Here is a 27524-nt window from a genome sequence, read left to right as displayed (position 1 = left end):
GGTTGATGTACTTGACTAACTGTCTAAGAGTAACACCTACTTGAGTGTGGGTATGGTTTTACTGTAATGCACACAGTCAGAGAGGGTGGGGAGAGTGGATGTTATTTCTGGGTTGGGAACGGGAGAGCTATATGGTCGTTATTTGAATGACATTGAATGAGCAATTGCTTTATATAGGTACAATTCCTGAACATGTACTGTATGACGACATGTAAAATAATTATTCTGCTGTAAACTATGTTATTTGGTGTTCAATAAAGTTTATTGATTAAAACATTTTTTTTCTCACATTCTGATCATGAAAAAAAGCTTTTCCCCTGTGTGAATTCTCTGGTGATTAAGAAGAAATGATTTCTTCACATAACATTTCCCACATTCTGAACAGGAAAAAGGCTTCTCCCCTGTGTGGGTTATCTGGTGCTTAACAAAAGCTAATGGATGGCTAAAATATTTCCCACATTCTTAACAAGAAAAGAGCTTCTTCCCTGTGTGGGTTTTCCGGTGTATAACAAGATCTGATTTCTGGTTATAACATTTCCCACATTCTGAAGAGGAAAAAGGCTTCTCCCCTGAGTGGTTTTGCTGGGGCTTAACAACATTCAATTTCTGGTAAACCCCTGGTTTGCACGTTAATGACCGGGCCAATTTTTACAATTCTGACCACTGTCACTTTATGAGGTAATTACTCTGGAACGCTTCAATGGATCCCCCTGATTCTGAGACTGTTTTTTCATGACATATTGTACTTCATGATTGTGGAAAAATTTCTTCGATATCACTTGCGTTTATTTGTGAAAAAAATGAAATTTGGCAAAAAATTAGCAATTTTCAAAATTTGAATTTTTATGCCCTTAAATCAGAGAGATATGTCACACAAAATAGTTAATGTATAACATTTCCCACATGTCTACTTTACATCAGCACAATTTTAGAACCAAAATTTTTTTTTTAGGAAGTTATAAGGGTTAACAGTTGACGAGTGATTTCTCATTTTTACAACAAAATTTACAAAACCATTTTTTTAGGGACCACGTCACATTTGAAGTGACTTTGAGGGGCCTTTATGACAGAAAATACAGAAAAGTGACACCATTCTAAAAACTGCACCCCTCAAGGTGCTCAAAACTACATTCAATACGTTTATTAACCCTTCAGGTGCTTCACAGGAATTTTTGTAATGTGGAAGAAAAAATTAGCATTTAACTTTTTCACAAAAATGTTAGTTTAGACCCCATTTTTTTCATTTTCGCGAGGGTATCAGGAAAAAATGGACCACAAAATTTGTTGTGCAATTCATTCTGAGAACGCCGATACCCCGTATATAGAGGAAAACCACTGGGCGCATGGCAGGGTTCGGAAAGGAAGGAGATCCATTTGACTTTTTGAATGTAAAATTTGTGTGAACAATTAGGGGATGCCATGTTGCGTTTGGGGAGCCCCTAATGTGCCTAAACAGTGGAAACCCACCACAAGTGACCCCATTTTGGAAACTAGACCCCTCAGGGAACTTATCTAGATGTGTGGTGATCACCTTGAACCTCTAGGTGCTTCACAGAAGTTTAAAACATTGAGCCGTAAAAATAAAATTTTCACATTTTTCCAACAAAAATGTTTTTCAGCCTCCAATTTTGCATTTTCATAAGAATAACAGGAGAAATTGCACCATGCAATTTCTTGTGCAATTTCTCCTGAGTAAGCCTATACCCTATATGTGGGGAAAATACACTGTTTGGGCGCACGGCAGAGTTCGGAAGGGAAGGAGCGCCATTTGACTTTTTGAATGTAAAATTTTCTTGAATAATTAGCGGACGTCATGTTGCTTTTGGAGAGCCCCTGATGCACCTAAATAGTGGAAATCCACAAGAATTGACCCCATTTTGGAAACTAGACCCCTCAAGGATTTTATCAAGGGGTATAGTGAACATTTTGAACCCAGAGGTACGACACAGAATTTGATAACATTAGGTCATCATATTGAATAAGTTGTCATTACTCTTGAGCGCAAGTGCTCGCTACTTGAATTGCATTGGGTACTCAGGTATGCACCATGTATAGCGGGTGCTCAAGTGACATGCTCGAGTCCCTGCCCGCATGTTTCACGGTTATTAGACACCCCAAAAAAAAACATGCGGGGATAGCTCATGCATGGCAGGCAATTTCCGAAGGTTTTTTTGGCTGTATAACGGCTGCAAAACATATGGGGCAGAGACTCAATCATGTCACTCGAGCACCCGCTATACTCAGTGCATACCCGAGCTCCCGAAGCAAACTCAAGTAGCGAGCACTTGCGCTTAACACTAGTCACCATATCGTTGTCATTTTTTTTCTTTACTTTTGAAAAAATCCCAACACCAACCCTAGCCCACCCCTAACCCAACCATAACCCTAGCCCAACCCTAACACAACCCTAGCCCAACCCTAACCCAACCCTAGCCCAACCCTAACCCAACTCTAACCCAACTCTAACCCAACTCTAACCCAACTCTAACCCAACTCTAACCCAACTCTAACCCTAGCCCAACCCTAACACTAACCCAAACCTAACCCTAGCCCAACCCTAGAGTTTATTTTTTATGCCGTTTCTCGTACGGTATAATTGATTAAGACACTTTATTCTTCGGGTCGGTACGATTACAGAGTTACCAGATCCATATCAGTTTTTTATGACTGACAGATGTCACATGAAAAGACGCTTTTTTTTTTTGCAAAGGCTAGTTTTTGCATCACCATATTTTGAGAGCTATAATTTTTCCACATTTTGGCCGACAGTCATGTGATGGCTTGTTTTTTGCAGGACAAGTTGACGTTGTTATTGGTGCCATTTTCAGGCACGTGACATTTTTTGATCGCTTTCTATTTTGATTTTTGGGAGGCGGAATAAACAAAAATCAACAATTCCGGAATTTTTTTTTTTTTTATGCCATTCCACATTTGGTAAAATTGATAAGGCAGCATTATTCTTCGGTTCAGTACGTTTACAGTGGTACCACATTTATATCTTTTTTTATGTTTTGGCGCTTTTACACAATAAAAACTATTTTATAGAAAAAATATTTTTTTTGTATCGCTTTATTCTGAGGGCTATAACTTTTTTATTTTTTGGCTGATGGAGCAAGGCAGCTTGTTTTTTGCGGGACAAGATGATGTTTTCAGCGGTACCATTTTTTTGCATTCGTCATTTTGATCGCGTTTTATTGCATTTTTTATTGGCGGTATGATGATAAATCATCGTTTTTTGCTTTGTTTTTTTTTACCGTGTTCACTAAAGGGGTTAACTAGTGGGACAGTTTTATAGGTCAGGTCGTTCTGGACGGAGTGATACCACATATGTGTAATTTTATTGTTTTTTTTGCTTTCACGATAATATTTATTTATGGGTACAGTATATTTTTATTTTTTTAAAAATATTTTTACAATTTTTTTTTTCACTTTCTGAGCCTTTTGGTACTTTTACACATTGTCCCACTATGGGACTTTCACTTTTCACATTCAGATTGCCTGTATAGCACAGGAATGCAGCAGCATCCCTGTGCTATCCAGGCTGTCACAGCTGCAGAGGGAGAAGTTACTTTGGTCATGCACTGCGCATGACCAAAGTAACTTCCTGCTGTCTGGTGACCGAGATGCTGTCATGACGACATCGGATCATCATGATAACATCCGGGAGCCGCTGCAGATAGTGTGGGACACCGGCAGAGGAGGTAAGCATCGGTGCTTACCCCCTCTTTCCCTCGACTTCGAATGCAGCATTTCAGGGGTTAATGTGCAGGGAGCGGTGCGGGACCACTCCCTGCAAATAGCTGACAGTCAGCAGCGATCGACCCGCACCGCTTGTGTGTGGGCGTGATCACCACATGAAGTAATAGTACGTCACTGGCCCAATAGGCCCAGGGCACCATGACGTATTATTACCACAAATGTCAGAAAGGGGTTAAAACATTTCCCACATTCTGAACATGAAAAATGCTTTTCCCGAGTGAGTTATTTGGTGTATAACAAAAATCAATTTATGGTTAAACAATTCCCACTTTCTGAACAGGAAAAAGGCTCCTTCATTGTGTGACTTTTCTGATGTTTATTAACAGCTGATATCCTCGTAAAATATTTCCCACATTAAGAACAAGAAAACGGCTTCTCCCCTGTGTGAAGTGTCTGGTGTCTAACAAGGTGTGATTTCTGCACAAAACATTTCCCACAATCTGAACATAAAAAGGGCTTCTCCCCTGTGTGAGTTCTCTGGTGACGAACAAGATCTGATTTCTGGTTAAAACATTTTTCACATTCTGAACAGGAAAAAGGCTTCTCCCCTGTGTGAGTTCTCTGGTGCTTAACAAAATCTGATTTCTGGTTAAAACATTTCCCACATTCTGAACATGAAAAAGGCTTCTCCCCTGTGTGAGTTCTCTGGTGTGCGATAAGCTGTGATTTCTGTAAAAACATTTCTCACATTCTGAACAGGAAAAGGGTTTCTCCCCTGTGTGGGTTCTCTTATGATTAACAAGAACTGATTTGTACTTAAAACATTTCCCACATTCTGAACATGAAAAAGGCTTCTCCACTGTATGAGTCTTCTGATGTGCGATAAGCTGTGATTTCTGTACAAAACATTTCCCACATTCTGAACATGAAAAAGGCTTCTCCCCTCTGTGAGTTCTCTGGTGTTTAACAAGAACTGATTTGTAGTTAAAACATTTCCCACATTCTGAGCATGAAAAAGGCTTCTCCCCTGTGTGAGTTCTCTGGTGATTAACAAGATCTGATTTCTGGTTATAACATTTCCCACATTCTGAACATGAAAAAAGCTTCTCCCCTGTGTGACTTCTCTGGTGATTAACAAGGATCCAATACTGGTTAAAACATTTCCCACATTCTGAACAGGAAAATGGCTTCTTTGCTTTAGAAGCAATTCGTTTTTTAATGCTTATTTTGTGACTTAGATTTTCCTTGGTAGTCAGTAATGAATCAGAAGACAGGACCTGTTTCAAAGGATCAGATAATTGATCTTTGCTGTGAAGGGACAATGGTATATCTGGAGTAATGACATTCATTTCAATTGTATCCTGTGGGATCTCAAGATCATCTGATTTAAAAATTGAAGATGTCAGCTGTCCCTCTGATCTCCTGGTACAGTCATCTGCTAAGAATAAAAACAATTATTATTTTTGAACAAAATATCCATGAAATTTATATTTTTGAACATTTCTACTTAAACTATCCGTACAAATGGGAAGTTATGTAAAAACATTGAATTATTATTTATTATTATAGCGCCATTTATTCCATGGCACTTTACATGTGAAAAAGGGGTATACATACAAGAACAATTACACTAATCTTGAACACAATGTGACAGCGACTGGTACAGGAGGAGCGAGGTCCCTGCCCGTGAGGGCTCACAATCTACAAGGGATGGGTGAGGATACAGTTTGTGAGTGTAGAGCTGGTCGTGCAGTGGTGTGGTGGATCAGTGGTTACTGCAGGTTGTAGGCTTGTCGGAAGAGGTTGGTCTTCAGGCTCCTTTTGAAGGTTTCCACGGTAGGCGAGAGTCTGACGTGTTGGGTTAGAGAGTTCCAGAGTAAGGGGGAAGCACAGGAGAAATCTAGTATGCGATTGTGGGAGGAGGAGATAAGAGGGGAGTAGAGAAGGAGATCTTGTGAGGATCAGAGGTTGCGTGCGAGTATGTAACGGGAGACTAGGTCAGAGATATATGGAGGAGATAGGTTGTGAATGGTTTTGTATGTCATGGTTAGGGTTTTGAACTGGAGTCTCTGAGCAATGGGGAGCCAGTGAAGAGATTGACAGAGAGGAGAGGCCGGGGAATAGCGGGGGGACAGGTGGATTAGTCGGGCAGCAGAGTTTAGGATGGATTGGAGGGGTGCAATAATGTTGGAAGGGAGGCCACTGAGCAGGAGGTTGCAGTAGTCAAGGCGGGAGATGATGAGGACGTGCACTAGTGTTTTTGCAGATTCGTGGTTGAGGAATGTGCGGATCCGGGAGATATTTTTGAGTTGGAGTCGGCAGGAAGTGGAAAGGGCTTGGATATGTGGTTTGAAGGAGAGATCAGAGTCCAGGGTTACCCCAAGGCAGCGAGCTTGATGGACAGGAGAGAGTGGACAGCCATTGACGATGATAGATAGGTCAGTTGGGGGGGTGGTGAATGAGATGGCGGAAAGATGATGAATTCTGCTTTGTCCATGTTAAGTTTTAGAAATCTAGCAGAGAAGGATGAAATAGCAGACAGACATTGTGGTATTTTGGTTAGTAAGGAGGTGATATCGGGTCCAGAGAGGTAGATCTGTATGTCATCAGCATAGAGGTGATAATGAAAGCCATGAGACTCTATGAGCTGTCCCAGGCCGAAGGTGTAGATGGAGAAGAGCAGGGGTCCTAGAACTGAACCTTGGGGGACACCGACAGATAGGGGGCGAGATGAGGAGGTGGTGTATGAGTGAGAGACACTGAATGTCCTGTCTGTTAGGTATGAGGAGATCCAGGATAGGGCCAAGTCTGTGATGCCGAGAGATGAGAGAGTTTGTAGTAAGAGGGAATGGTCCGCTGTGTCGAAGGCAGATGACAGGTCTAGGAGGAGGAGGACAGAGTAGTGTCGCTTAGATTTGGCAGTTAGTAGGTCATTGGTGACTTTGGTAAGGGCAGTTTCAGTAGAATGGTGCGGTCGGAAACCAGATTGTAGGCGGTCGAAGAGGGAGCAGGAGGAGAGGTGGGAGGACAGCTCAGAATGGACGTGTTGTTCCAGTAGTTTTGAGGCATAGGGGAGAAGTGATATGGGGCGATAGCTAGTCAGAGAGGATGGGTCAAGGGAGGGCTTTTTGAGGATGGGTGTGATTGAGGCATGTTTGAAGCATGAGGGGAAGACACCAGTTGTTAATGACAGGTTGAAGAGGTGGGCTAGGACTGGGATGAAGATAGTGGTAAGATTTGGGATGAGGTGGGACAGGATTGGGTCAAGTTTACAGGTGGTGAGGTGTGATTTGGAGAGTAAAGAGGAAAGTTGATCTTCCGTAATGGTGGAGAAGGTGGTTTTGGAGGAGGAGGGTTGAGTAGGTGTGGGGAGGGGCTGAGGGGGCTTTAGGCAAAAGCTTTGTCTGATGGTGTCAATCTTCTGCTTGAAGAATGAGGCAAAGTCTTCAGCTGAAATAAGAGGAGAGGGAGGAGGCATTGAAGGACGGAGAAGAGAATTGAAGGTGTTGAATAGTTGTTTGGGGTTGTGAGCCAGGGAGGATATGAGAGATGCGAAGTATGTTTGTTTTGCTGCAGTGAGTGTGGACTTGAAGGTAGTGAGGGACTGTTTGAATGCGATGAAGTGCTCATTGGAGTGGGACCTTTTCCATCTACGCTCAGCAACCCTGGAGGCCCCTCGCAGTTCTTTAGTTAGGGTGGTGTGCCAGGGTTATCTGTTGATTGTGCAAGCTTTGGTATGTGTGAGGGGAGCGACCGAATCGAGAGCTGCAGCTGTTGTGGTGTTGTATAAAGTGGCAGCAACATCTGCATCATGTAAAGAACTAATGTCTATAAGAGGGAGAGGGGATTCAGAGCGTGAGTGTAGGTCAAGGTGTTTGAGATTTCTGCGAGGGTATGCAAGTTTGTGGAGTAGGGATTGTTGCCCTGGAGAGGAGAATAAAAACTTCTACACATCTCACAATAATCAAGTCCCCACTCAGGTCCATCATCTGTTAGTGGAAAAACAGAGATTTCCACATTATTAGTGGCTGAAAGGCTCTTAAAAAGCAACATGGCTTCCATAAACCAATCCAGCAATATCCGCTCTCCCAAAGTCAGATCTCCCCTCGCTTCTGAGCCTTGCAGTGCGCCCAAAACACATTTATCATCCATGTATTTGGCATTACTATAGTGAGAAGAACCCACTTAATTTACGGTGTGGGTCTCCTGGAGCACAATCTGGGCACTACGTCTAGACACAGGTGCGATTTTTATGGACTGCAACCTAAACTATGAGTTACAGGTCATCAGTATCCAGGTTCGGGAAAGAAGAATTACTCATTTAGCGGAAAAGGAGATACCGCCTATTTTGGAAGATTAATTCCCTTAAATCTAATCAGGAACGTGAACGAGTCCCTAGGGCGCTCTGAGTCTTCAAAGAGATGTTTAAATTTCCCAAAAATAAGAACTTTGTGATATCTTGGGAAAAAAATACACTTAAACTACACAAAAAAATCTGATGGATTTAACCCTTAAGCAGAACGAAAAAGAATATAATGAAGTAGCCCCAGAGTTGGAAAAAGTAAAAATAGAACTTCAACTTCTCACTTGAGGCACAAATAATTAAGTTACAACGTTTTTCTCCAAATTAGAGAAGAAATTGGTCCCTATACAGACGGAAATAAAACAGAGAAAGAAAGAAAGATACATTTTTACGAGACAAATCAGATTATAACGCTGGTCGGATTTTCCACTGGGGTCAACAAAAAAATTAGACAGCGGAAATATCAGAAAAAAAGATCAACTGATTATTGGACTACAGATTCAGACTCCAGCACATCAGAAAGTTTCCAGCAGTCTGTCCAGAAACCGCCGCGAAAAATCTCCAAAACATTTTCCACACCCGGTGCATTAAATATCCTTTTAGGAAATCGATCAGAGGAGACGACCCAAGAAAAACAGGAGAAAAATAGAAGCAAGTTGCTTGGAGACACTGGACGGAAACTATACAAAAGATCTTATTATTAGTAACTTGACTGACTTCATGATAGATGAGGCGAACACTTCACTGTTATTACCGGGCTTACATTTTTGTTTAATGAATGAATTTCACTTTGCAAATATTCAATTTGACTTTTTTTAAAGCAGTAAAAAAAATCCATCTGTTTAAAACATTCAGCACTGCCGCACCTTTAATTACATCCAGAAAACCAGCAGAGACTCCATGTGTGATCGGGTATCAAGGACTCAGTGTTGTCTCCCTTCAAAGAGATGCGACTTTGCTGTCTGCCTACAGAACAGAATTCACACTCAGCATCTGAGAACCTGAAGTAAAGTTTTTTAAGCTAAGTGCCCACGATGCTGAAATTCTCCAGATTTTTTCTGCATCTCCCTGGCAGGAAAAACGCATGCGGATTGTACATGCGGATTGTACATGCGTTTTTCCTGCCAGGGACATGCGGATGTGAAACGTTCTTCACTTGCATTTCCGCATGCGGGTTGTCAAGCGGTTTCCAAGCGATTTTAGCATCACTTGGAAAGTGCGTGACAACTTGGTCACACTATATAAATCCATTCAACCGGCATGGATTTATATAGTGTGACCAAGTTACGATGCTGCAAATGCAGCATCAATAGTAAAAAAAAGAATAAAATGGCGAAAAATAAAAAAAAATCATTAAACTCACCTGCCAATGGCCTCCGGTCTCCTTCTCCAGTGTCTTCGACGGCTCGCGGTGGTGTAAAAGGACCTACCATGACGTCATTTAGTCATGTGACAGGTCAAGCGACAACCTACGTCAGCGGTCGCGTGACCCGTCACATGACTAAATGACGTCATAGAAGGTCCTTTTACACCACCGTGAGCCACCGAAGACACAGGACGCACCATACAGGAGACTGGGTGCTTTTCTTTTAATTCTTTTTTAACTACAGGTTCTATGGTACCCGGGTCTGGATGAGAGTCTCCTCTTCTCCAGACCCGGGTACCATCCGCACATTGAATCGCTTAATATCCACATGTGCACATGTAGTCATGCGGATATTATGCGATTCAATGCAAGTCAATGGCGGCAAAAACGCTGCGTTTCCTCAAAATTAATGGACATGCTGCGGATTTTTCCGCAATGAACTTTAAGTTTAGAAATAAATTACAATATTTATTGCGAAATTTTGTAGAGCTTGGCAAAATTCTAAAAGAAGGCTGAAAAACGTATTATGTACCCAAAAAAAGCCAATTGGTATTTTATTCCAAAATTCCACAAATCTTTGACAGCCCCCATGGGCCACCCTAATTGTGGCAGGCATAGATTCACTAACAGAGCCACTGTCACAATACATAGATTGGCATCTGAGGCCTTGGCTGAAGAATATACCTTCTTAGGCCTCCTTCACATGTCCTGGTGATTCCCATATAGGAAAAACTAGTACTGGTGAGATCAATGGTCTGTGTCCATGTGCCATCTGTATGTGACATCTCTGTGGCATAAGGGTGACATCCGTGTATCTGTATGTCCGTGTAACACATCAGTGTGCAGTCCGTATGTCAGTGTGACACGTACCGGCGCCTGGGAAAAGCAGTACAGTTAGCACTGATACCAAGCGCTGGCTGCTGAAACCAACTCTCATCATTGTCCCTTGTCAATGAAGGGAGTTGTATTCAGCCCCAGCTGAGTACATCCAGTGTAAAATGAAGAATTAAAGGGAATCTGTCACCCCCTGGGAGGTATCAGACCTCTAATATGGGCATACAGGTTATAGAAATGTAAATCTATACTTACCTGTATGTCCCATATCAGAGGTCTGATAGCAGAGAAATATCCTTTTATTAAATCAGTTTTCCTGAGCATGGCATCAGGGGACGCCAAGAAATGCCTGCCCATATGCCTAATTTAAATATTTCCCTGCTCCCCTGCCCGCCCCTGTACGTCACAGGGCCCAAGCTCAGGAAAATGATTTAATAAAAATATATTTCTCTGCTATCAGAGCTCTGATATGGGACATACAGATAAGTATAGATTTACATTTCTATAACCTGGATGCCCATATTAGAGGTCTGATAACTCCCAGGGGGTGACAGATTCCCTTTAAATAAAAAAAAGATGACGTGGGCTCCAGCGTCATTTTTATAACCAGCAGAGGGAAAGCCGACCACTGGCGGCTGATATTACTAGCGAGGGAAGGGGCCAGTAGCCAAAAATGTTCCCTGGCTATTAATAACAGCCCACAGCTGTTTGATTAGCATTTACTAGCTAGATTACAGAGGAACCCCAGAAAAAAATTGATGTAGGGTCCTCCTAGAAATATTAACCAGCAAAGGCTAAACAGACAGCTGTGGGCTGATATTACTAGCCAGGTAAGGAGCCATAGATACTGCCCCCTCCTTCCTCCCCCGAGGCTAATAAGATCAGCTCTCAGCTGCCCCAGAAATGGGGCATCAATACAATGTGCCAATTTTGGTGCTAAGCCTTGCTCTTCCCACTTGCCCTTGTGCTGTGGCAAATGGGGTAACTTGGTTGCGGTTGATGTCTGCCTTGTATTGGTAGCTGACATGAAGCCCAGGAGTTAGTAATGGAGAGGCACCTATAAGACGCCCCCATTTGTAACCCCATAGTAAGTTTTGAAAAAAACAGCCAGAAAAAAATCCTTTATTAGTGTTAAATATTAAATATGGATATTAATTTTTATTCTGTATCCATACATTGCATAAGATTGCATCAACCATCGTGCAAGGATCTTTTGCTGACATCACAAAGTGCTAATCTTAGCTCAGTGTAAGTTAGTGCCATATATAAAGAGCAGATGCTATGAGGGGCCTATATAACCCCTGTAAGACATAGGGAGCGGCTCTCTTTCCATTCTACACTACACAGCTCAGTCGTAGGATCCCCATGCTGAAGAAACAGCTGACAAGGCCCAGATGCATGGTGTCATCCTGAAGCACGTGCTGGACACAGACAGATGCAACCTATCATCCAGGATCCCGGGAAAAGATGGGTGAATCTAAACTAATAAGCTAATAATGGACAATCACTTTGTAACTATTTCACCTATTTTATGTAACTACTGCAATAATTTATAATGAACAATCCAAGGATAAACCGCTACATTTTCCTATAAGAATATTGTGATATATTCTTTAAACAATCGCATCTAATAAAAAGTTCTCTATTACAATATACAGAAATAAATATATTTTAGCAATTTTTAACACATTTATTTAAAGATAAAAAGACAGTTATACTCACCTAATCCATTGAAGCCAATGTCCTGTTCAAAAAAACAAAAATAAAAAAGCAAATTTATACTGTAGCATTGGCGTCTCTGCCCTCTGCTAGGCAGAGACGCCGTCCCTCTCACCTTCCTGTTCAGCGCGCGGTGTCCTCCAGCGCTCCTTTCCTCGCTGCTGCCGGCGCGCGCTCCTTCCCGGGCACTGTGCTTAGGGCGCGCGGTCCCCCTCTCTTAAAGGGACTGCGTGCGCCGTCCTAAGGAGTCCCCGGCCAACAGCCGGAGGACTTCCCATATATAAGGCACCTCCTCCAAAATGGAGGTGCCCGAGCAAAGTTGTTGCAAAGCATACTCACCTCTGCTTCAGCCCTCTGGTCCCGTTGCCAGCCTGACTACCAGTCCTGTCTGCCTGCTTGTTGTCTCTTCAGCCCGACAGTCTGTCTCCTGCATCCGCCAGTCTGTCTATGGGCAAGTCCAAATGTGGACCAGGAAGCACCCGCCAGTTACCTGCCTGCTACCTGCTGTACCTGCTAGCCCGCTCACCTGGGAGCGCTCACCTGCTACCCGCCTGCTAGCCTTCCTGGAGGCTCAGCCGTCACTTGCCGTGACCACCTGCCTGCCAAGAGACTCTTACCTGCTCAGTCGTCACTTGCCGTGACCACCTGCCTGCCTGCCAAGAGACTCTTACCCGCTCAGCCGTCACTTGCCGTGACCACCTGCCTGCCTGCCAAGAGACTCTTACCCGTTCTGCCGCCACTTCCCGTGACCACCTGCCTGCCAGCCAAGAGACTCTTACCTGCTCAGCCGTCACTTGCCGTGACCAACTGCCTGCCAGCCAAGAAACTCTTACCTGCTCTTCCGTCACTTCTCGTGACCACCCGCCTGCCAGCTAAAGAGACTTCTTCCGTCACGTACCGTGACCAACCGTCTACTCACCCAGAGACTGATACCTACCCGTTGTGTCCACCCGCTACACCGGTCAGTCCCAGCTATCTGACCCGTGGGAGCCACCTGCTCTATTACAAGGTCATCCCCAGAATAGCACCTCCCCCTCGGGGTCCCTCCTTGTTCCAAGGCACAGAGGTTCCACCACCCAGCCCCGTTACATATACTCACCTAACACCTAATCCCCAAGCCATTGTCCCATGTAAAAAAACAAAAATAAAAAAACAACCATATCCCTCATCTATCCCATGTGGGAAGAATCCATAGTGTCCCACGCCGTAATCCATCTGTGCAACATGTGTTCTTGAGCATGAATGGTGGCATGATGCGACAGCTCATGCTGAAGAGCAGGGAAGAATGACTCACTGCAGCAAGAGCGGCCCTTGAACCAGTAACTTCAGTGAGATCCTCTCCAGTTCCATGGATGGTGAACGTTGGTGGACAGCCATTTTCAGGTCTCTCCAGAGATGCTCAATTGGGTTTAGGTCAGGGCTCTGGCTGGGCCAGTCAAGAATGGTCACAGACTTGTTCTGAAGCCACTTCTTTGTTATTTTACCTGTGTGCTTAGGGTCATTGCCTTGTTGGAAGGTGAGCCTTCGGCCAAGTCTGAGGTCCAGAGCACTCTGGAAGAGGTTTTCATCCAGAATATCTCTGTACTTGGCCGCATTCATGTTTCCTTCAATTGCAACCAGTCGTCCTGTCTCTGTACCTGAAAAACACCACCATAGCATGATGCTGCCACCTCCATGTTTCACTGTTGGGATTGTATTGGGCAGGTGATGAGCAGTGCCTGGTTTACTCCACACATACCGCTTAGAATTATCACCAAAAAGTTCTATCTTCGTCTCATCAGACCAGAGAATCTTATTTCTCATAGTCTGGGAGTCCTTCATGTGTTTTTGAGCAAACTCTATGCGGGTTTTCATATGTCTTGCACTGAGGAGAGGGTCCCGTTGGCCATTCTGCCATAAAGGCCCGACTGGTGGAGGGCTGCAGTGATAGTTGACTTTGTGGAACTTTCTCCCATCTCCCTACTGCATCTCTACAGTTCAGGCAAAGTGATATTGGGGTTCTTCTTTACCTCTCTCACCACGGCTCTTCTCCCACGATTGCTCAGTTTGGCTGGAAGCAGGGCCGGCGTCACCACCCGGCGCACCCGGGCAAGTGCCGGGGCCCTGGACAGAAAGGGGGGCCCACTCATCTGGGCTGCTTGCTAATCTATCACTATGTGTCATGTGTGTGAGAGGCGCTGCGGTAGTGCCCGCAGCGTCCTTGGTTACTGCCGGGTGGCAGATCCTCTTCTGGACAGCGGGGGGCCCGCACTCACCTCGGTTGCTATGTGAGCGCTGCCCGCAGCGTCCTGGGTTACCGCCGGCAGGCAGATGCATCCTTAGCTTCCTCTCTCCTCCGGCTATTGAGTGCTCAGCGCTGCAGACATCCAGCCAGATGGTGGCAGTGCTGTGCACCATCTATTCCTACCGCAGCTGCACTGCCTTCTGACTGGGTCCCTCCTCCGAGCTCGTGCTCCTCGGAAACCAAAAGCCAGCCACAGCCAGCCACAGCCAGCCAGCCACAGCCAGCCAGCCACAGCCAGCCACCACACACTGCCACCAACCGCAGGTAACTTTCTCTGTGCACGTCTTACTCTTATCAATGTCTTTCTATCTATGGATACATGATGTCACAGTGATAGTCACATGCATCATCATGGATCTATAATCTATAAATAGAAAGACATAACTTGACTATACTATATATCTGTCTAAGTCAACTCAACACAGCAGCAGACACACAATACTACTAAGCACAGCAGCACACACACTACTACTAAGCACAGCAGCACACATAATACTACTAAGCACAGCAGCACACACACTACTACTAAGCACAGAAGCACACACAATACTACTAAGCACAGAAGCACACACACTACTACTAAGCACAGCAGCACACATAATACTACTAAGCACAGCAGCACACACACTACTACTAAGCACAGCAGCACACACACTACTACTAAGCACAGCAGCACACACACTACTACTAAGCACAGCAGCACACACACTACTACTAAGCACAGCAGCACACACACTACTACTAAGCACAGCAGCACACACACTACTACTAAGCACAGCAGCGCACACACTACTACTAAGCACAGCAGCGCACACACTACTACTAAGCACAGCAGCACACACACTACTACTAAGCACAGCAGCGCACACACTACTACTAAGCACAGCAGCGCACACACTACTACTAAGCACAGCAGCGCACACACTACTACTAAGCACAGCAGCGCACACACTACTAATAAGCACAGCAGCGCACACACTACTACTAAGCACATCAGCGCACACACTGCTACTAAGCACAGCAGCACACACACTGTACTAAGCACAGCAGCACACACACTGCTACTAAGCACAACAGCACACATACTACTACTAAGCACAGCAGCGCACACACTACTACTAAGCACAGCAGCGCACACACTGCTACTAAGCACAGCAGCACACACACTGCTACTAAGCACAGCAGCACACACACTGCTACTAAGCACATCAGCACACACACTACTACTAAGCACAGCAGCGCACACACTACTACTAAGCACATCAGCGCACACACTGCTACTAAGCACAGCAGCACACACACTGCTACTAAGCACAGCAGCACACACACTGCTACTAAGCACAACAGCACACACACTACTACTAAGCACAGCAGCGCACACACTACTACTAAGCACAGCAGCGCACACACTACTACTAAGCACAGCAGCGCACACACTACTACTAAGCACAGCAGCGCACACACTACTACTAAGCACAGCAGCACACACTACTACTAAGCACAGCAGCACACACACTGCTACTAAACACAGCAGCACACACACTACTACTAAGCACAGCAGCGCACACACTACTACTAAGCACAGCAGCGCACACACTGCTACTAAGCACAGCAGCACACACACTGCTACTAAGCACAGCAGCGCACACACTACTACTAAGCACAGCAGCGCACACACTACTACTAAGCACAGCAGCACACACTGCTACTAAGCACAGCAGCACACACACTGCTACTAAACACAGCAGCACACACACTACTACTAAGCACAGCAGCACACACACTGCTACTAAGCACATCAGCGCACACACTGCTACTAAGCACAGCAGCACACACACTACTACTAAGCACAGCAGCACACACACTGCTACTAAGCACAGCAGCACACACACTACTACTAAGCACAGCAGCGCACACACTGCTACTAAGCACAGCAGCGCACACACTGCTACTAAGCACAGCAGCGCACACACTACTACTAAGCACAGCAGCACACACTGCTACTAAGCACAGCAGCACACACACTGCTACTAAACACAGCAGCGCACACACTACTACTAAGCACATCAGCGCACACACTGCTACTAAGCACATCAGCGCACACACTGCTACTAAGCACAGCAGCACACACACTACTACTAAGCACAGCAGCACACACACTGCTACTAAGCACAGCAGCACACACACTACTACTAAGCACAGCAGCACACACACTGCTACTAAGCCCAGCAGCACACACACTACTACTAAGCACAGCAGCGCACACACTACTACTAAGCACATCAGCGCACACACTGCTACTAAGCACAGCAGCACACACACTACTACTAAGCACAGCAGCACACACACTGCTACTAAGCACAGCAGCACACACACTGCTACTAAGCACAGCAGCACACACACTGCTACTAAGCACATCAGCACACACACTACTACTAAGCACAGCAGCACACACACTGCTACTAAGCACAGCAGCACACACACTGCTACTAAGCACAGCAGCACACACAATACTACTAAGCACAACAGCACACACACTGCTACTAAGCACAGCAGCACACACAATACTACTTAGCACAGCAGCACACACAATACTACTAAGCACAGCACTGTCTGCAGTATCTGAGGAAATCCTGTCTGACTGTGTGGAATAGCAGAGAAGGAAGGGGCAGCAGGCAGGGCAGAGGTAGGCATGCCGCATGATGGTGCCTGACTGCTCTGCAGCTGCTATAGGAGGGGACTGGAGGGCTATACTTAATGGTCTGACTCTGACTCACCATCACCAACATCCCTACCCGTTCCATTCCTTCTCTGCCATTTCTCACAGACAGGGCTTCCTGTTTATACTGCAGTGTGCTGACAGGAGGAGCAATGGCAGTAATTCACCCAGTGACAGTCTCCACATAGTGGAAATGGAATGGCACCAGTGGGTCAGACCGTGCCAGAAGAAGGGACCGGCCAGTGCAGCCACACATAGATACGCATACTGCACACCATTAAGTATAGCCCTCCAGTCCCCTCCTAGGCATGCCTAGTCTGTCTGCTCTGCAGCTGCTATAGGAGGGGACTGGAGGGCTATACTTAATGGTGTGCCGTGTGTGTATCTATGTGTGGCTGCTGCATGGGGCATTATGTGGGGGGGAACAGCCTTCATGGGGCATTATGTGTGTGTGTGGGGGGGGACAGCCTGCATGGGGCATTATATGGGGGGGAGTGACATCCTGCATGGGGCATTATGTGGGGGAAGGAAGTGACATCCTGCAGGGGGCATTGTGTGTGTCGGGCGGACAGCCTGCATGGGGCATTAGGTGAAGGGGGCACAGCCTGCATGGAGCGCTATATGGGGGCCAGTATCCTGTATGGAGCGTTATATGAGGGCCAGTATTCTGCATGGAGCGCTATATGGGGGCCAGTATCCTGTATGGAGCGTTATATGAGGGCCAGTATGCTGTATGGAGCATAATATGAGGGCCAGTATTCTGCATGGAGCGCTATATGGGGGCCAGTATCCTGTATGGAGCGTTATATGAGGGCCAGTATACTGTATGGAGCATTATATGAGGGCCAGAATTCTGCATGGAGCGTTATATGGGGGCCAGTATTCTGCATGGAGCGTTATATGGGGGCCAGTATTCTGCATGGAGCGTTATATGGGGCCCATAATACTGTATGGAGGACTATACTGTCCAGTCTGCACTGTGCGCTGCAAGGATTAACTGGTTTCTGAGCTTTTGTAGAATTTACTATAAATATCGCTCATGTAATGTAAGAAGTGAAATCTGTGGCATTGTACTATATATATATATATATATATATATATACAGTACATACCAAAAGTTTGGACACACCTTCTCATTTAAAGATTTTTCTGTATTTTCATGACTATGAAAATTGTACATTCACACTGAAGGCATCAAAACTATGAATTAACACATGTGGAATTATATACTTAACAAAAAAGTGTGAAGCAACTGAAAATATGTCTTATATTCTAGGTTCTTCAAAGTAGCCACCTTTTGCTTTGATGACGGCTTTGCACACTCTTGGCATTCTCTTGATGAGATTCAAGAGGTAGTCACCGGAAATGGTCTTCCAACAATCTTGAAGGAGTTCCCAGAGATGCTTAGCACTTGTTGGCCCTTTTGCCTTCAATCTGTGGTCCAGCTCACCCCAAACCATCTCGATTGGGTCCAGGTCTGGTGACTGCGGAGGCCTGGTCATCTGGAGTAGCACCCCATCACTCTCCCTCTTGGTCAAATAGCCCTTACACAGCCTGGAGGTGTGTTTGGGGTCATTGTCCTGTTGAAAAATAAATGATGGTCCAGCTAAACGCAAACCGGATGGAATAGCATGCTGCTGCAAGATGCTGTGGTAGCCATGCTGGTTCAGTATGCCTTCAATTTTGAATAAATCCCCAACAGTGTCACCAGCAAAGCACCCCCACACCATCACACCTCCTCCTCCATGCTCCATGGGAACCAGGCATGTAGAGTCCATCCGTTCACCTTTTCTGCATCTCACAAAGACACGGTGGTTGGAACCAAAGATCTCAAATTTGGACTCATCAGACCAAAGCACAGATTTCCACTGGTCTAATGTCCATTCCTTGTGTTCTTTAGCCCAAACAAGTCTCTTCTGCTTGTTGCCTGTCCTTAGCAGTGGTTTCCTAGCAGCTATGTTACCATGAAGGCCTGCTGCACAAAGTCTCCTCTTAACAGTTGTTGTAGAGATGTGTCTGCTGCTAGAACTCTGTGTGGCATTGACCTGGTCTCTAATCTGAGCTGCTGATAACCTGTGATTTCTGAGGCTGGTGACTCAGATAAACTTATCCTCAGAAGCAGAGGTGACTCTTGGTCTTCCTTTCCTGGGGTGGTCCTCATGTGAGACAGTTTCTTTGTAACGCTTGATGGTTTTTGCAACTGCACTTGGGGACACTTTCAAACTTTTCTCAATTTTTCGGACTGACTGACCTTCATCTCTTAAAATAATGATGGCCACTTGTTTTTCTTTACTTAGCTGCTTTTTTCTTGCCATAATGCAAATTCTAACAGTCTATTCAGTAGGACTATCAGCTGTGTATCCACCAGACTTCTGCACAACACAACTGATGGTCTCAACCCCATTTATAAGGCAAGAAATCCCACTTACTAAACCTGACAGGGCACACCTGTGAAGAGAAAACCATTTCCGGTGACTACCTCTTGAAGCTCATCAAGAGAATGCCAAGAGTGTGCAAAGCAGTCATCAAAGCAAAAGGTGGCTACTTTGAAGAACCTAGAATATAAGACATATTTTCAGTTGTTTCACACTTTTTTGTTAAGTATATAATTCCACATGTGTTAATTCATAGTTTTGATGCCTTCAGTGTGAATGTACAATTTTCATAGTTATGAAAATACAGAAAAATCTTTAAAATGAGAAGGTGTGTCCAAACTTTTGGTCTGTACTGTATATGTATATATATATATCTTTCTCTGCGGTATCTGTGCATCATGAATCATGTATGTGTTAAAGGGGCCCACTGAGACTCTTTCGCCCAGGGCCCACAAAAACCTGGAGCCGGCCCTGACTGGAAGGCCAGGTCTTGGAAGACTTCTTTTGTAACCTTGGCAAGATCTGTGCCTTGCCACAATTCTGTCTCTGAGCTCCTTGGGCAGTTCCTTTGAGCTAATGATTCTCATTTGGTCTGTGATATTTTCTTTTTTAATAAATTTGCAAAAATGTCTACATTTCTGGGGGTTTTTCAGTCAAGATGGGGTGCAGAGTGTACTTTAATGAGAAAAAAAATAACTTTTTAGAATTTACCAAATGGCTGCAATAAAACAAAGAGTGAAAAATTTAAAGGAGTCTGAATACTTTCCGTACCCATTGTAAAGTGACACACGTCAGATTTGAAAAATGGTCCCTGATTGGGAACACAAAACTGTCTGCGGGAAGGGGTTAAATCAGAGTATTAGGGGGAAATAACTGCTGTAGTCAAAAACTGAGTATAGAAAATAACACATCTACTGAAATGATCAAACTCAACAGTCTCCATCAGTAAAAAATGTAAAGGACAATATTTTCTATCAGACGTGATTCAAGAAGAAATATTAGACATTTAAATAGAAATATTTATAATAGTGCAGAGCTGAGGAGTCTTAAATTTAGATATCGGACATTTGGAAGAGGCAATGGAGATCTTTTTTATAGACTACCAGGGTGTTACAGACTCATATAAGAATGGCCGGATGATCCCACCACAATCAAACTATCATACAGAATGAACCTGTAAAAAAAAGACATAGAAGAAAAAAACATGTTACATCCTCAACAAGAACGTATGTATGAGCGGAGAACGCAAACACTAAACCAGAGTTGCACTCATTTATGGTGGACCATTGGAGGTATGATGAGTCCTGAGCAGAAGAGTAGAGAAACTATTAGTGCCCTCATTTCAGGAGAGATTGTGCAGGAATCTGAATTCCTTGAAAATGTAATGGAATTTATGACGTGGAGTGAATCCATGAAACCAGGGCTCGAGCCATGCCACCACATCTCCTGCAGGCACAGGACTACTTCACCGCATCAAAGGGAGAATGGATGGAGCCATGAACCGTAAAATCCTGAGTGACAACCTCCTTCCCTCCACCAGGACATTTAAAATGGATCGTGGCTGGGTCATCCAGCAAGGCAATGACCTAAAACATGCAGCCAAAGCAACAAAAAGAGTGGCTCAAAAAGAAGCACATTAAGGTCATGGAGTGGTCTAGCCAGTCTCCAGACTTTAATCCCATAGAAAACTTATGGAGGGAGTTGAAGCTCCGAGTTGCCAAGTGACAGCATCACAATCTGAATGATTTAGAGATGATCTGCAAAGAGGAGTGGACCAAAACTCCTCCTGACATGTGCGCAACCCTCATCATCAACTACAAACAACGTCTTATTGCTGTGCTTGCCAACAAGGGTTTTGCCACCAAATATTAGGTGTTGTTTGCCAGAGGGATCAAATACTTCTCACTGCAAAATGAAAAAAAATATCTAATTTATACTATGTGATTTTCTTGATTTTTGTTTGGATATTCTATCTCTGAATGTTAAAATTAACCTACCCTTAAAATTATAGACTGTTCATGTCTTTGTCAGTGGGCAAACTTACAAAACCAACAAGGGATCAAATACTTATTTCCCCCACTGTATCATGGCACATGTGTAATGTTTTTTATGTAGTTTATCGCAATCCTGTTAGAAGTCAGTCAATTTTAAAAGAAATTGAAAAGTAAAAGGGAAACTCTGTTGTTATTGTACAGAAATTCACACTTGGCCCTCACTGCACATTTAATGTTGTCGATCATAAAAGTGAAGTTTGGTCAGAAAGACTGGACCTGGTCTTGTAGGGACCATATGAGAACATTCAGCAGCACAGAAAGGGCTTCCATTGCCCAAAGTCATTTGAACAGTTTTTGGTGGAGGAGAATGTTGTGGTCTAGAGGCAAAATGGTGATTACACGATTGTGATATGGCCGGACTACACCACCGATAAAGCAGCCACAGCCGGTGACTGAGAAGAATCTGTGACTTCTCTGCATTTAGTGGTTACTACTCACCTGGGTAGTCATATGTAGGAATCTCCTCTTTACACCGCTCATCACCCCTCACATATGTCTCTGTAGTATTAATATGGGTCAGATCTTCACCCTGAAACAAATATTGTAAAAGTCACAGACAGAAGGAGAAGTCACATCTATGATCAGCTCTAATCCTGCCATCTCCACCGTTCTCATTACACAAGTATAAAATATATAATACAGGTGGATAAAACAAGACTGAGCACAAGACCTTCACAGCCGTCTACACATCATAGGGGAGATCTCATGACACCTTCTCTCCATCTACCTGATGATTCTGAGGAACATTGGGATCTTCTTTTTTACAGTCCTGTGGAAGAAGAGGACGGGGACATCTCTCTGGTGTTGTCCTCTTACTGGATAGATCTGGAGGAAACACATATAGGGACTGAATTCATTCTTTACATACAGATAATTATAGGCCGTGTGTATTTAGCCCTGTCAATTACCTGGTGATGTGAGGGGCTGGGGAACCTCCATCATGACGTCCCTATATTCATTCAAAAAAGAAGACTGAGAGGAGACTTAATAGCTGTCTACAAATATGTCAAGGGCTGTCACATTGTAGAAGGATCATCTTTATTCTCATTTGCACAAGGAAAGACTAGAAGCAATGGGATGAAACTAAATGGGAGGAGACACAGATTAGATATTAGAAAAAACTTTTTGACAGTTAGGGTGATTAATGAGTGGAACAGGCTGCCATGAGAGGTGGTGAGTTCCCCTTCAATGGACGCCTTCAAACAGAGGCTGGACAGACATCTGTCTGAGATGATTTAGTGAATCCTGCTTTGAGCAGGGGGTTGGACCAGATGACCCAGGAGGTCCCTTCCAACTCTACCATTCTATGATTCTATGATCTTTGTGTCCTTCTAAATACTCCCACTCCTCCATGGAGAAATAGACAGAGACATCCTGACACCTTATAGGAACCTGACACATACAATGATACCGTCATCCCCTCGATCCCTCCATAGCGTTACTGTATAATGTCCCAGCATTCCCAGCAGTGTCACCTCTCCAGTCAGCAGCTCAATCATCTTGTAGGTGAGTTCTAGGATCTTCTGGTCATTGATGTCCTCATGTATCAGGGGGGAGGTGGAGGTCCTGTGATTGGGCTCAGGGGTCTTCCCCATCCCTCAGACACAGGGTCCTGACAGCGCTCACTAGAGGTCTTCTTCACTACTGTGTAATCCTGGTTATGGAGAGACACATTAATAAATCTCACTACAGACATTTCCAGAGTCCTCACCTCTCCAGTTCTGTCCATCTGTTATTCCCATAGATAAGAATGATGTAATGTGACGTCATCAGAATCTCTCACCTCTCCAGTAAGCCGGAAGAGGATCTCTAGGGTGAGGTGTAATATCCTCTCCGCCATCTTCTCTCTGTCCATATCCATATTTGATGGGTCCGTAAGGAAAATTCTCTTATATAGATCTTCATTGACAGGATCCGATATTGTACGGACCTGAACGAGAAGAAGATGAGCCGATGTAAAATCATAAAAATCCTGTGTAATAATACAATTACTGGAGATAATAAGGGGAAACATATGAGGAGATTTATTATTTTACAGTATTTAGTTTTCTTCTTTACATCTAGTAATAAAACCTTTATATTTTAGGCCACAGACAACAAGCAGTTTCTTCCTTGGAGTCGGCAGCTGAATACGTTTCTCACGAGATGGTTGTTTGTTCTCGGCCCCGACCCTTTCACAACTCCTGTCTCCTGGTTTAATGCCAAGAGAAGCCGATAACGAGAACCTGCCTTACACCTCTGGGTTTTCACCAATGCGGCATTGATGAATGTTCACCATGTAAATATGCCGAACACAAGAAATAGGTTTAATCACATTAAATAAAAACATTTCATTAAACAATGGATCGCCTGCAGCAGTGAATTTGTAGCATATGGTATTCAGTGTCTGGGATGTAATGTCAGATATGTCGGCTGCTCCTCCCGTAAATAAGGCAGAGAATTAATGAGCACATAGGAGACCCCACTAATCCCGCGGCCATTAACCCCTCCAACGATTCCACACATTTCCTAAGAGAACACAATGGGGACTGTAAGAACGTTCAGTTTTGTGGCATTGAAAGGGTAAATAGCTGAGGTGGAGGAGAGATGGCGGAGGAGCATTGCTGAACCTGAGGGTAAATCCATCGCACCGGAGGAATAAAGAGAATATGGGGGCGATTATCACCAGTATCTACATCACTGTGCGGGAACTAGGAGAGAAGGAACGGCCATTGTGTGAGGACGTCTCTGGGCTTCTGTCCTTCATCCTGCAGTCGTCTGAAGGGATCTAATGTGGACGGGAACCAGCGAAGCCGCATTCTGCCCACAGCTGTTACCTCACTGTTCACACCACACAGAGACCCCCAAAGAGCCTCCGTGCTGAAGGGGTTAATGCCCCCTGCCCCAGTAATGGGGGTCTCCACATACCTCCACCTGCAGAGCCGCCACCACATATATGGCTGCTGTGTGCGCACAGGACCTGTGATGAGGTCACAGGAGGGGAGGAGTCAGGGGTCACATGATCAGGGGCCTCAGTGGATGCACAGTGTGAACGTGGGATTTTCCTGGAGACAAATAGAGGACACATGAGGTGATTATCACCAGTTCCCGGACGTCTACTATATGGCGGCATATGATTGTGCTATCCACTTCATGCCAGGAGCTAAAATGCTGAAATCTCGTATGTTTAACCCCTTCCAGGGAGGGCAGCCTTGATAGACTATATTCAGAGTCCAGATAAGGGATCGTTCACATCAGCAGATTATAAATCGCTCCGATGTTCATCCCGTTCATCTTTTTCTCGCCTGCATCCATTTACAATGCGTCATTAACATCGTCTTTTACTTACTATAATCCTCTATGTAACCTAAAGCTGATTACAAAACTAAGAAAACAATGTTATGTACAGATATCGATAGATGATAGAATGAAGTTAGAGAGATGATAGATAATAGATTTCCTACATATAATTTCACAACCCCCCTACATATACAGTACAGACCAATGACGCCAAACACACCTCCAGGCTGTGTAAGGGCTATTTGACCAAGAAGGAGAGTGATGGGGGGCTACGCTAGATGACCTGGCCTCCACAGTCACCAGACCTGAACCCAATCGAGATAGTTTGGGTGAGCTGGACCGCAGAAAGGGCCAACAAGTGCTAAGCATCTCTGGGAACTCCTTCAAGATTGTTTGAAGACCATTTCCGGTGACTACCTCTTGAAACTCATCAAGAGAATGCCAAGGGTGTGCAAAGCAGTTATCAAAGCAAAAGGTGGCTACTTTGAAGAACCTAGAATATAAGACATATTTTCAGTTGTTTCACACTTTTTTGTTAAGTATATAATTCCACATGTGGTAATTCATAGTTTTGATGCATTCAGTGTGAATGTACAATTTTCATAGTCATGAAAATACAGAAAAATCTTTAAATGAGAAGGTGTGTCCAAACTTTTGGTCTGTACTGTATAAATTCTCACCCTTTACAGCCTTTCCAATGGCATTAATGGCCGTTTACCCTTGTTTAACCTAATAAATAAATAATTAAAAATAATGATGTGCCCACCCCTCCCTATTTTTGTAACCAGCAAAGGTAAAGCATACAGCAGAGAGCTGATATCAGATTGGGAAGGTCCCTGGTTATTGGGCCCTTCCCAGCTTAAATATACCAGAAGTATATGAGATGCACCAATTATGGCATTTTGCCTTTGCTCTTCCCAATTTCCCTGATGCATTGACAATCAGTGTAAAGTGTCTTGGGGTTGATGTCAGCTGTAATTTGTCACAAATCACAGCTGGCATCAAGCTCTGATGGTAGTAATGAAGCGGTGTCTATAAGACACTCCCATTACTGACGCAGCAATCAAAAATAAAAACAAAAAATACTTCATCTGAATAAACATTTCCCAACACTTTTCCTGGTTCACAAATTTATTAAAAAACACAAAAAAAACATGCAGGTCTGACGTAGTCCACTGAATCCAACGTAGTCCACAAATGGATACCCAAAAAAACATAAAAAGAGAGAAACAAAAACAAGACACTGTCTCTCATTCAACAATTTATTAGAAAATAACAGGTCCAATGTAATCCAGTGCTTCCCACAACGTTCCCCGAATCCGTCGATAAAAGCCTATGGAGATTTGTTCTGAGTCTCCATAGGTTTTTAGCAGCAGTCACTCCTGGGTCCCGCTTCGCCCTGCGAGACTTGGCAGCTCTGAACAGCGGTGACATTGGTAACTATACTGCTCATCAGAGTCGCCAGGTCTAACAGAGGACAGTGTGACCCGGCGACTCTGATAAGCAGTATAGTTACTGAAGTCACTGCTGTGCAGAGCCGCCGGGTCTCAGAGTGCAGCAGGAACCGGGAGTAGCGGCTGCTAAAAGCCTATGGAGACTCTCCATACACTTTTATCAACGGATTCAGGGAACGTCATGGGAAGAGCTGAACTATGTCGGACCTGCGGGGGATCCATATTTTCTAATAAATTGGTGAACAAGGGACAGTATCTTGTTTTTGTAACTCTATTTTTATGGTTTTAAGGTATCCATTTGTAGACTACATCAGATTCCCAGGACTGTTAGAAAGTGCCTAAGGAGATCTTTCTTTGCCTTTGAGATTGAGGCTATGTGCGCACGATCAGGATTTGAAGCAGAAATTTCCTGAGCGTTTCTGCATCTCTTTGGCAGGAAAAACGCTGCGGATAAAATGTGCGGTTTTGCCTTGTTTTTTATGCGTTTTTTGGAGCTAAATAAAGTTATTTGATGGGACATTGCTTAAACCCTTGGATTACCGTCAGAACTGGGGTGAGTATATTGGTTAATTTAAATTATTAAAGAATGTACCTGTTGTATTTAAAATAAAGTGTTTGCTTTATTTCTGTGTGTTTATTTAACTCTTTACTTTACTTTAATTAGGTTTGGTCATGAAAAGGTCTGATTGACATCTTGTGATCACCAAAGAAAAGAGCTTGGTGTCAGCTACTGCCATTCACCCAATCACTGATGTCACTGCTGTAGAAGACAGCAATGTACACTGACAAGAAGTGTAAAATCACTCCTGTCAGTATACATTGCTTTGCAGGAGTAAGGTCACTGTGGTTGATCAGCTTAAGATCAGCCCCGGTGAGCTTACCACTCAGAACTTGAGAGTATTCCCAGGGTGAGGTCACGTGATCATCAGCTGATCGGTCACGTGACCAATCAGCTGATCGCTCACGTCACCACAGGTCCTGGAAGCACAGTATACTGCTAGGAGCGAGCGCACTCCCAGCAGTATAACGCCAGCCGCCGGGAGGAGAGCATTGCTGGGACCGAGGACACCTGGGGTCGCTGGACAGGTGAGCATAAGGTTTTTTTTTCTCTTTTTACTTTTTTTCTTTCTTTTTTTCACCGTGGGCACGCCGGCTCTGCTGAGGAAAACTACTGCTCCCCTCAGCAGCGCCGCTCTCGCTGTTATCAGCGGTCGGATGAGAGGAGTAGTAGTCCTCCTCTCCCGACCCAACTGTCGATCTTTGACAGTTTACATGTTTGGAGAGATATTGACATGTTTTTTCTTGTTTTTTAGATCCAATGTTAATATCCTATTAACCCCCTTCTGGAACATCAAATTCTATTTCCGCTGGTCCTACTAATTTGGATCATCCCACTCTCCCTCTTCCGCTCCATTGCATTTCCCATATCCACCTTGTA

General features: G+C 44.4%; 1 long non-coding RNA gene and 1 pseudogene across 1 annotated transcript; both read right to left on the bottom strand.

Annotated features, from left to right (window-relative positions):
- Window positions 1-285: 285 nt before the first annotated feature.
- LOC141240302 (uncharacterized) overlaps window positions 286-27524 on the bottom strand; it is a 63514-nt pseudogene continuing 36275 nt past the window's right edge.
- LOC141240304 (uncharacterized) lies at window positions 22564-24329 on the bottom strand. The gene is made up of 3 exons (XR_012305561.1): window positions 24261-24329; window positions 23137-23283; window positions 22564-23007 (listed from the first exon to the last, which is right to left on the bottom strand). It is a non-coding gene; the product is annotated as an uncharacterized lncRNA (long non-coding RNA).

The sequence above is a fragment of the Phyllobates terribilis genome, unplaced genomic scaffold, assembly GCF_046119375.1.
Source record: "Phyllobates terribilis strain yellow unplaced genomic scaffold, ASM4611937v1 Scaffold_831__1_contigs__length_621364, whole genome shotgun sequence".
Classification (NCBI taxonomy): domain Eukaryota; kingdom Metazoa; phylum Chordata; class Amphibia; order Anura; family Dendrobatidae; genus Phyllobates; species Phyllobates terribilis.
Note: the sequence above shows the minus strand (reverse complement) of the source record. Positions and strands in the feature narration are given on the sequence as shown.